General features: G+C 38.2%; 1 protein-coding gene across 2 annotated transcripts in view; it reads right to left on the bottom strand.

Moving 5' to 3' along the window:
* The window catches only part of PRKG1 (protein kinase, cGMP-dependent, type I), a 1,522,098-nt gene that overhangs the window by 708,471 nt on the left and 804,399 nt on the right, over window positions 1–9,228 (bottom strand). The gene's annotated exons all lie outside the window — the stretch shown is intronic.

The following is a 9,228-nucleotide window of genomic DNA, read 5'->3' on the forward strand; positions in this document are numbered from 1 at the left end:
CTGCTCTTGAGTACTTTAGAGAGGTCTCTGACAGCAGACTTTCCCATCACAATACGTTTTTTTATTTCCTGGCTACTGGTGCCAAGAGTGTTGACCCTAGAGCTGAGCAAACTGAAGCTGTGAACAATCTCAATCTCTTCGCCATACATCCTGATGCTACCGACTGGTCCAGTGGTGAGAATTTTTGTCTTTTTGACATTGAGCCTCAGTCCATATTGAAGGCTGCAGTCCTTGACCCTCTGCAGTAAGTGCATGAGGTCCTCCTCAGTTTCAGTGAGTAAGGTTGTGTCATCTGCATAACGCAGATTGTTGATAGATCGTCCACCAATCCTAATACTCATTACTTTCCCCTGCAACACACTTTAGGAAATCTATACCATGTACAATAGCCATACAATATCTACAATATCTATACCATGTATAATGGTAATACACGTTTTTAAAATGAGTTGAAGTCTTTTTATATCACATCCATTGATTCCTTATTTCCTTAAAATCTGTAATATAATGTATATTCTGTTGGCCCTATCTTTGTGAATTATTTCTATCACTGGGAACTAAAAACCCATACAAAACACCAAACCACGTATTTTCATGGTTTCAACTAAAAAGAAAGATCAAATGTGTGGTGTATGTGAAATACAATAATTGTAGGGTGAGGCCTCTTCTCCAAGGGCTCACAATTGGAGTGAGATTTTGTATTGACATGACAATAACAGAAGACACACACACACACAAAAAAAAGAGGGAAGAGATAACAGATTCTGATTCCTATAGAACAAGAGAGTTTCTGACGTGGTGCATTGAGTAAGCAGCGGACAGGCTGGAGAGAGAGCTTGCTCCCACAGATTCCAGAAGACAAAGGAGGTACTGAGGGCTGGCTGGGCTTAATCTGGAGCACTCAGTTTTGGAAGGAAACACATCTGGTGTTGAGGAGTAAATAAATCCCAGAGTTCTGGGAGCTCTTGGTCATGTGCGGCCTCAGGGAGTGACAGAGGAGAGAGTATATAGAATCTAATCCCAGGACTAGTTTTTTTTAAGCATTCAGTGCTTGGTTTAATGCACTACTCTCGTTGGCCTGCAATTAGTAACGGAGGAGAAAGGATCCTAAATTTTCATTTTGCAGTCTCCTGTTACATAGCCAGGCCTGCCCGGATCATCCTTTATTTGCCTTGGTTGCGGACAGAGAGTTCTGACATATGGTTTACTTTTCTTGATCCCACATTCTCACTAGTGTGCTTTGTTCCTTTGCTCTTTGATTGTGCTAGGTAAGTATTAATTCATCGACAGATGAATAGCACAGGAAGGAATACTTGACTTATCTGTGGGGAAACACTCAGCAAGCATGCTCCTTAGCAACCTTATACTGAAAAGGATCATTAATATTCTTTGAGGACTACTCTTAAGAGGAAAAAAATTAAAATCATAATACTTAATTTAAATAAGATTGCTGTACTAAAAAAGGTATTGTAAGTGTCTAATATATTAACAGTAAATGTACTATATAGCAATTATTTCTTCTAACTCTTTCAAGTACAAATGACTCATCACAGATTCCTTTTGCTCCATGTACAATGCAAGAGAATTACTAGTTTCATAAAGAAAGTAGCAGCTCCTTTTCCTGTGACTGTTTTCTATTGAAACTTGAAATCTGCATTTGAATTCCACAGAAGACTGAAACAAAAATGTAGGGGTATAGGCATGGGGCTGGTAGCAGCAACCAGCCCACTGCCACAGGGTTTATTCTAATCCACAGTGACCTCACTAGGTTCCAAGGCTATAAATCTTTACAGGACAGGACTGCCCATCTTTCTCCTTTGGAGGGGCTGGTGTATTTGAACTGCCAACCTTTTCGTTAGCAGCCCAATAATTCATACAATAAGCTATTAGGGCTCATAAATCAGGGCACTGCTGAATTAGACTCCAACTCAAGGCATGGTATTTTCAGTTGCTTTGTATGAAATGAAATTTGGACATCAAATAAGGGAAACCAAAGAATTAATGCCTTTGAATGATGGTGGTAGCAAAGAGTATTGAATATACTATGGAGCCCTGGGGGCTTAATGATAAAGAAGTTAGCTGCCAACACAAATGTGCACAATTTTAATCCACCAGCTGCTTCACGGGAGGAAGATGGGCATTCTCCTCCTGTGCGATTAGTAAATCTCTGAAAATCTGACGGAGGGTCAGCTACGGGTCGGTTCTGACACAATGGTATATACCAACAACACAGCCAGTCAGATGGTATGCAATGATATGCTTGTTTACCAACCATGCGTCTTCTAGTGAGGCATTTTCATTCGTGTTACTCTGTTTTGGGTTTTTTGTTTGTTTGTTTTATATGTTAATATGCAAAAAAAATTGCTATATGAAATATCAAAACATGCTTATTAGAATATCTAATGTGGGCATGGCTGACAAAACACAGAAGGGCTGCATTATTTGTAAAAAAATAGGGTAACTTTCTTCACTTTTATATGTTGTGTTTTGTCCTCCATATGCTAATGAGGCAGAACTGTGGAATGTGTCTCTACTCTTAGTCTTTTAGAAGGGCCTGACTCAAGTCCCTCCCTCACTCAAAACCCATCCTTACTCAAATCCTCTCCTTACACTGATATATGAAGAGTTTCTTCTATCCAGTCTACTCTAGAGCAAAAGTGTCCCTTGCTCTGGATTCTGTATCTGGGTCTTTGCCATCTGTGCTTCAGTTCTTGAGACTTTAGTAGCTTGTCTTCTGACTTGAGAATTCTGATGGTTACTATCTTTACAGAACTGTAGACGGAAATGTTAATTTTGAGATGTGCCAGCTGCCAGTAGCCAAGAGCAAATTATCTGACACGTCTTTAAACGTGGAAATTGGTCGAAATATCAAGTTGGAAGTCTGACCCAGGATTTGGAACTTGGCAGCCTTCTCCAACATGAATGATGTCCCTGAAATGAAAATCTACCTATATATTTTTTATCTGTGAAAGACTTAATTTTATTTAGATCCACAATCAACATTCATGGAAGCAGCCATTAATAAATAAAGCCACGTGCTGCATTAGACAAATCTGCTGAGAAGGACTTCATTAAAGTGCTAAAGAGAAAGAGTGCTATTTTGAAGACTCAGATGCTCCTGACTCTAGCTATGGTATTTTCAGTTGCCTTATATGTATGAGAATGGTAGACAAACCAGGAAGATGAAGGAACCTAACAACAATTTATTTCTGGTTTGTTCATCTTTAGATATATTATTATCACTGATTATTATTTTTTTCAGTCAATCCAAACAACATGCAGGTTCCACATGATCCAGAACTACAGTTAAAATTGAGAGTTACTAGTCTATTGAAAACAATTCTGCTTAATTAGAAATTTATACTTTTATTTGAGGTCTACTAAAGACAGATGTGAGAAGTAAGAATATGCATCTCTCATTATCAAGACTATCTTTTAGATTAATGTAGTATTTTTCATATATTCAGTTTTGAGTGGAGAATCTATCTCAAAGTAGATACTCAGTGAATGCTAATTAAATGATAAATTACAGATTTAATTAGGAATTACATAATTATGAAATTATATTGGTAGATTATCAGAGGAGAATCTTTTCATATCCAAGTAAAATGTGGTAGAAAATTAGATTTTTTTTTAAATCTGGAGAAAAGTATCATTATAGTAAGTTATTGTAAATAACAAAATCAGTTATATGAACACTGGTGTAGTTTTATATAATGTTCTCATATACCAAGCAATGAAATATTTAAGATGTAGAAGCAATTAAATGTATCTTGCTAGATTAAAAATATATATTATTTTTTCTTTTATGGCTACTAAATTAACTATAAACCAATAGCAAGAAGTAGCTAGCATTATAGGCGAACCCTTCTTGAAGCTGGCAACATTTTCAGATTATATTTTAGTCTTATACATCAGGTAATTATATTGTTGTTTTAGTTGCCATTAAATTGGCTCTGACTCTAGTGATTCTCTGTGCAGCAGAAGGAAACTGCTGGGCTATGTGCTCTCTTCACAATCTCTGTTGTGTGTGAGCCCACTGGTTCTGTGTTTGGCCCTCAAGGTGACATCTTTGGTTTTTTGTACTGTTAAAAGGGGTTTTCTGCAGTAGATTTGCCCAGTGCAATAAGCTGTATGCTTTTTAGACTGCTGCTTTCAAGGTCTTTGATAGTGACTGAAGTAAAATGAAACTTTTGAAAATCTCAACTCTTTGCTGCATGTAGCCTAATATTTTTTATTGGGCCAGTTGTAAGAAATTTCATTTCATTTCATTTCATTTATGTTGGGTGTAATGCCCAGTAATGTTTTTAATCTTTGTCACTGAGCACTGAATCTTCAATTTTTAGCAGCTAAAGTTGTGTCATTTATTCATCTGCAATTATTGTTAATGAGAGTATCACCAAACCCGATATTACATTCTTCTTCATAGACTTCAGTTTCTTAGATTATTTGTTCAATGTTGTTGTACATATCATTTCAAAACTGACTTACAGCGGAAGCACCAGGGTACTTTCAGATGCAGTAAATCACATGGGAGGAGACTGCCCATCCTCTTCCCACACAGCAGCTTGTGGATTCAAACCACTTGCCTTTCTTTGGGCTGGCAGAGAATCCCTTACCGCTAAGCTACCAGAGTTCCCTTTTAGATATTGATTTGGCAGAAATTAATAATCACTAACAGTACAGTTATCCTTCTCAGATGAGGAACTGGAAGTACAGACTCATTAAATGACCAAGTACACTTAATTCTTGGTTCCGACTCTACGATACACAACAACAACAACCTCTTATGCCATTTCTTATATGTGAAGTGAGTATCATGAATTGATTATAGAAAGCCAAAACAGATGATAGATTAGATAGATAGATAGATAGATAGATAGATAGATAGATAGATAATGATATAATGTGGAAACTTTGTCATGATCCATTTGCAAAAGGATTAAGGATGGAATGCAAGGCCCTTTAATCCCACCTCAGCCTTACCTAGTGTGTGGTAGGGTGTGGACTGTTGTGTTGAACTATAGTTGTTGCTGTGTGCTGAAGAGTCATAACTGACCTATAGCTGACTTTCCTACAGGTTTTGAAAGACAGTAGCCGAAAGGAGATTGTCCATTTTTCTCCAATTGGTAGATTTGAAACTTGTGCCTTTGGGATTGCATCACAATGGACTTAGATGCTTTTTAGCTCATTAGACATAAAAGAATAAATTGTGGAGGCATTGTGTACAGGGAGTTGTTCTACTTATTCATAGGCCATATCTCTCTCTAGCAATTTGAAACCACTAGCCACTCCCATTGGATTTAGTGCTTCTTATTCAACTCTGATTACTTCTGGATTGTATACAATAATAGCTGCCCCTTGGGAGAAAGGTGAGTAAGCTCTTCCTATGCATTTTAAAGCCACCAAGAACCTGCTGGAGGGTCAGCTGTGAATCCATTCCAACTCAGCCCAATCAGTTTGAGTTTTTATGATTTATAGACTAAAGGGGAAGAAAGTTAACTGAGACTCTAGCACTTCCTGATGTGGAGTTTGTCTTTTTGGTCTGATGTCTCTGAGGCACGGAAACTACCAAGGAAGGCCAAGACACTTGGAGGTCTCTAAAGAAGGAGGAGACTGCAGATGTCCAAGGAAACAAGGACTCTGCTCCACAACAGAATGGGCCTTCCCTAAGACTGCACCTTGAATTTGGACTTCTAACCTCATCAACAGTAGAGACTACAATTTATTTGTCTAAGCCTTCCATTTAATGTATCTCTGTTATAGCATAGGATTAAGACAATGGGATAATAGTATTTACAAGATTCTGAAAATGAAATATATTAGCATATGGAAGATTGTCAGAAACATGTCTAAATCATAAAAATGGCTCAGTAAATATTATCAGTTAGAAAATCAAAAGGCCCGAACTCGCTCTGTATTTCCTAAGTCGAAGGAACTGAAGAACAAATTCAAACCTCAAGTTGCAATACTTAAGGATGCTTCTGAGCAGAATATTAAATGATCCAGGAAGCATTAAAAAGAAGATGGAAAGAGTGTACAGAGTCACTGTACCAAAATGAATTGGTGGACACAGAAGAATTTCATAGAACAATGTATGAGCAAGAGCCTGTGGTGATGAAGGAAGAAGTTCAAACTGCTCTGAAATAATTGGCAAAAAACAAGGCCCCAGGAATTGATGACATACCAATTGATATATTTCAACAAACATAATGCTGCCCTGGATGTGCTCACCACGTTGTGCCAAGAAATCTGGAAAACAACCACCTGGCCAAGTGACTGGAAGAGATCTATATCAGCTCCCATTCTAAAGAAAGGTGATACGGCAGAGTGTGGAAATTATCGAACAGTATCATTGATACCACATGTAAGCAAGATTCTGCTGATGATTATCCAAAAATGACTGGAACAGCACATCAACAGAGAACTTCCAGAAATCCAGGCTGGGTTTAGAAGAAGCTGTGGCACTAGGGATATTATAGGAAAGCAGAGAGTACCAGAGAAATGTCTGTCTGTGTTTCATTGATTATACAAAGGCATTTGACTGTGTGGATCACAACAAACTGGCTAACTGAGAAGAATGGGAATCCCAGAACACTTGATCGTGCTTATACAAAATTTATACTTGGACCAGGAGGCAGTCCTCAGAACAGAGCAAGGAAACACATCATGGTTCAAAATTGGGAAGGGTATATGTGTCAAGGATGTGTCCTATCTCCATACCTTGTCAATCTATATTCAGAACAGATTACCCAGGAGGCTGGGCTCTGTGAGGAGAAGTGTGGCATCAGGATTGGAGGAAGACTCATCAACAATCTGCGTTACGCAGATGACACAACCGTGCTCACTGAAACTGAGGAGAACCTAAGTGCTTGCTGCATAAGGTCAAGGACTGCAGCCTTCAATATTGACTAAAGATCAACATCAAGAAAACAATGATTTTCACCACTGGGCTGATTGGCAGCATCATGATAGATGATGAAGAGATTGAGATTGTTGACAGCTTCAGTTTGCTTGATCAGCACTTTTGATACCAGTAGCCAGGAAATTAAAAGATGAAGTGCATTGGGAAAATCTAATGTCAGTGACCTCTCCAAAGTACTTAAGAGAAATGATATCTGTCTGGAGACTAAGGTATGCCTGATAAAGGCCATGGTCTTTGCAATCACTTGCTATGCATCAGAGAGCTGGACAATGACTAGGGATGACTGAAGGAGAGTTGATGCCTTTGAGAGGGTGCTGGAGAAGAGTATTGAATATACCATGGACTGCTAGGAGAACAAACAAGTTTGTGCTGCAGAGGGTGAATCCAGGCTGCTCTTCGGAGGCAAGGATTCTGAAGCTTCATCTCACATACTCTGGACATGTTGCAAGGATGGATCAGTCCTTGGAGAGGGACGTCATGCTTGAGAGGGTGAAGGGACAGTGTAGGAAAGGAAGACCCTCTATGAAATGGACTGATTCAGTCACTGGGATAAAGGGGGTTGGTGTGTCAGACACAATAAGATTGGCAAGGGATAGAGCAGCATTTAGGGCTGTTGTACATAGGGTTGCTATGAGTCGCAGGTGACTCAACAGCACATAACAACAACAACAACAATAAATATTATCAGAGACTGTGGGAATGCCATAGAATAGAGCAGGGTCAGGGTTTTGTTCTGTAATTCGCAGGGTCCCTATGAGTCAAAGCCAATTGGAAGGTACCTAACAACAATTTTTATTATTAACATCAACCTCATATGTGCACTGTACTTTTATCTCTAAGAGTTTTTCTAATCTGAATTGGACATTTGGAAACTGTTAAATTACTATATATTCTCAACAATAGCAAGTAAATGGTTTTAAAAAAATTATCAACTGAGTGCCACGTATTCAAAAAAATACCACTATAACATGATCAAAATGAAAATGTATTTGAGTAATAATAATAATAAATATAAATATTTCCTATTGATCACTATTTGTTAGGCCTTTTCAGATGCTAACTACACAGTATTCAGACTCAGTTATAGAGTGTATTTTTCAAGTATTTACTGGGGAAATGAAGTTAAACGCTGTTTGTGCTGTAGGGAGCTTTGATGGTCTGGTGTCAGGAGTTGCTCTGTGAAACCAAAGGTTCAAGTACACCAGCTGCCCCAGTGGAGAAAAATGGGCAATCTTCTCCTATGTGATTTATAGCTTCTGAAAACCTGCTGGAAGGTCAGCTCTGAGTTGGTTCTGACTTGATGGCAATATGAAAGAGAACAGATTGTACATGAGTCCTTAATGTTATCATTTCCACTTTATATATGAGGAAATAGAAGAACTAAAAGGTTACAAAACTCACCATCTTAGCAAGGGCAATTCCCTAGGCAGGAAAAACGGTATCTTAACACATGCAGACTTAATTAGGTAACATGTTTCTACTGTACCTAAGACATTTCATCTCTCATCAAGCCATCTGCCACTCTATCATTCTTCTAATTCTTTTCTTGTAAATAGGAGCCTGCCTTAGAAACAATTACATAAACCTTCTATTTTTCATTGAACGAAACAATGATAACGAAGAAGGTGCCAAAAGAAATGAAGTAGGTGCACAAGGAGGGAGAGAAGAACTAACCCACGAACCTTGCTTTATTTTTTATTTTATAATAATGATCATAAATATGTAATAACATAACATAATACTTTACAGATTAAAGAACTGAACTAGAGAGATTAGGTAACTTGCCCAAGGTTTCATTAATAGTTCCAGGAATGAAGCCCAGTACTTTGGCTCCAAATCTGTTGTTTCTGAGCAACATACTGTTCTGAACTCTGTGATTTCCCTAGTTTGGCAAAGAGATCTGCATCGTTCTTTTCAGTGGCTCGATACAATTCATTCAACTGCTATACTTTAAATTTTTACTCCAACTGATGGATATGCATTCTTCTAACCCCACTTCCATCAAGCTTTATTGAAAATTACAATATTTTAAAAAGTTATTTATTTTTATCTTATTTTATTATTTTTATGTGTGCACCATTGAATCGGATCTGACTGGTACAGGAGAAGATTGCCCCTCTTCCAGCTGAGCATCTGGTGGACTCAAACTGCGTGCCTTTGGAATTGCAGCCCAGCTTCTTGCCACGAGGCCATGTATATGCACTGAAGCAGATTAGGGAGAGAACTGTTTAAAAGGGATATGTGATTGGGTATTACTGTCACGACAGGAGTCCAGAACAAAGGCTGCATAGTGGAGTGGACCT

The sequence above is a fragment of the Elephantulus edwardii genome, unplaced genomic scaffold (assembly GCF_000299155.1).
Source record: "Elephantulus edwardii isolate Elephantulus edwardi_28Jun2011 unplaced genomic scaffold, EleEdw1.0 scaffold00007, whole genome shotgun sequence".
NCBI lineage: Eukaryota > Metazoa > Chordata > Mammalia > Macroscelidea > Macroscelididae > Elephantulus > Elephantulus edwardii.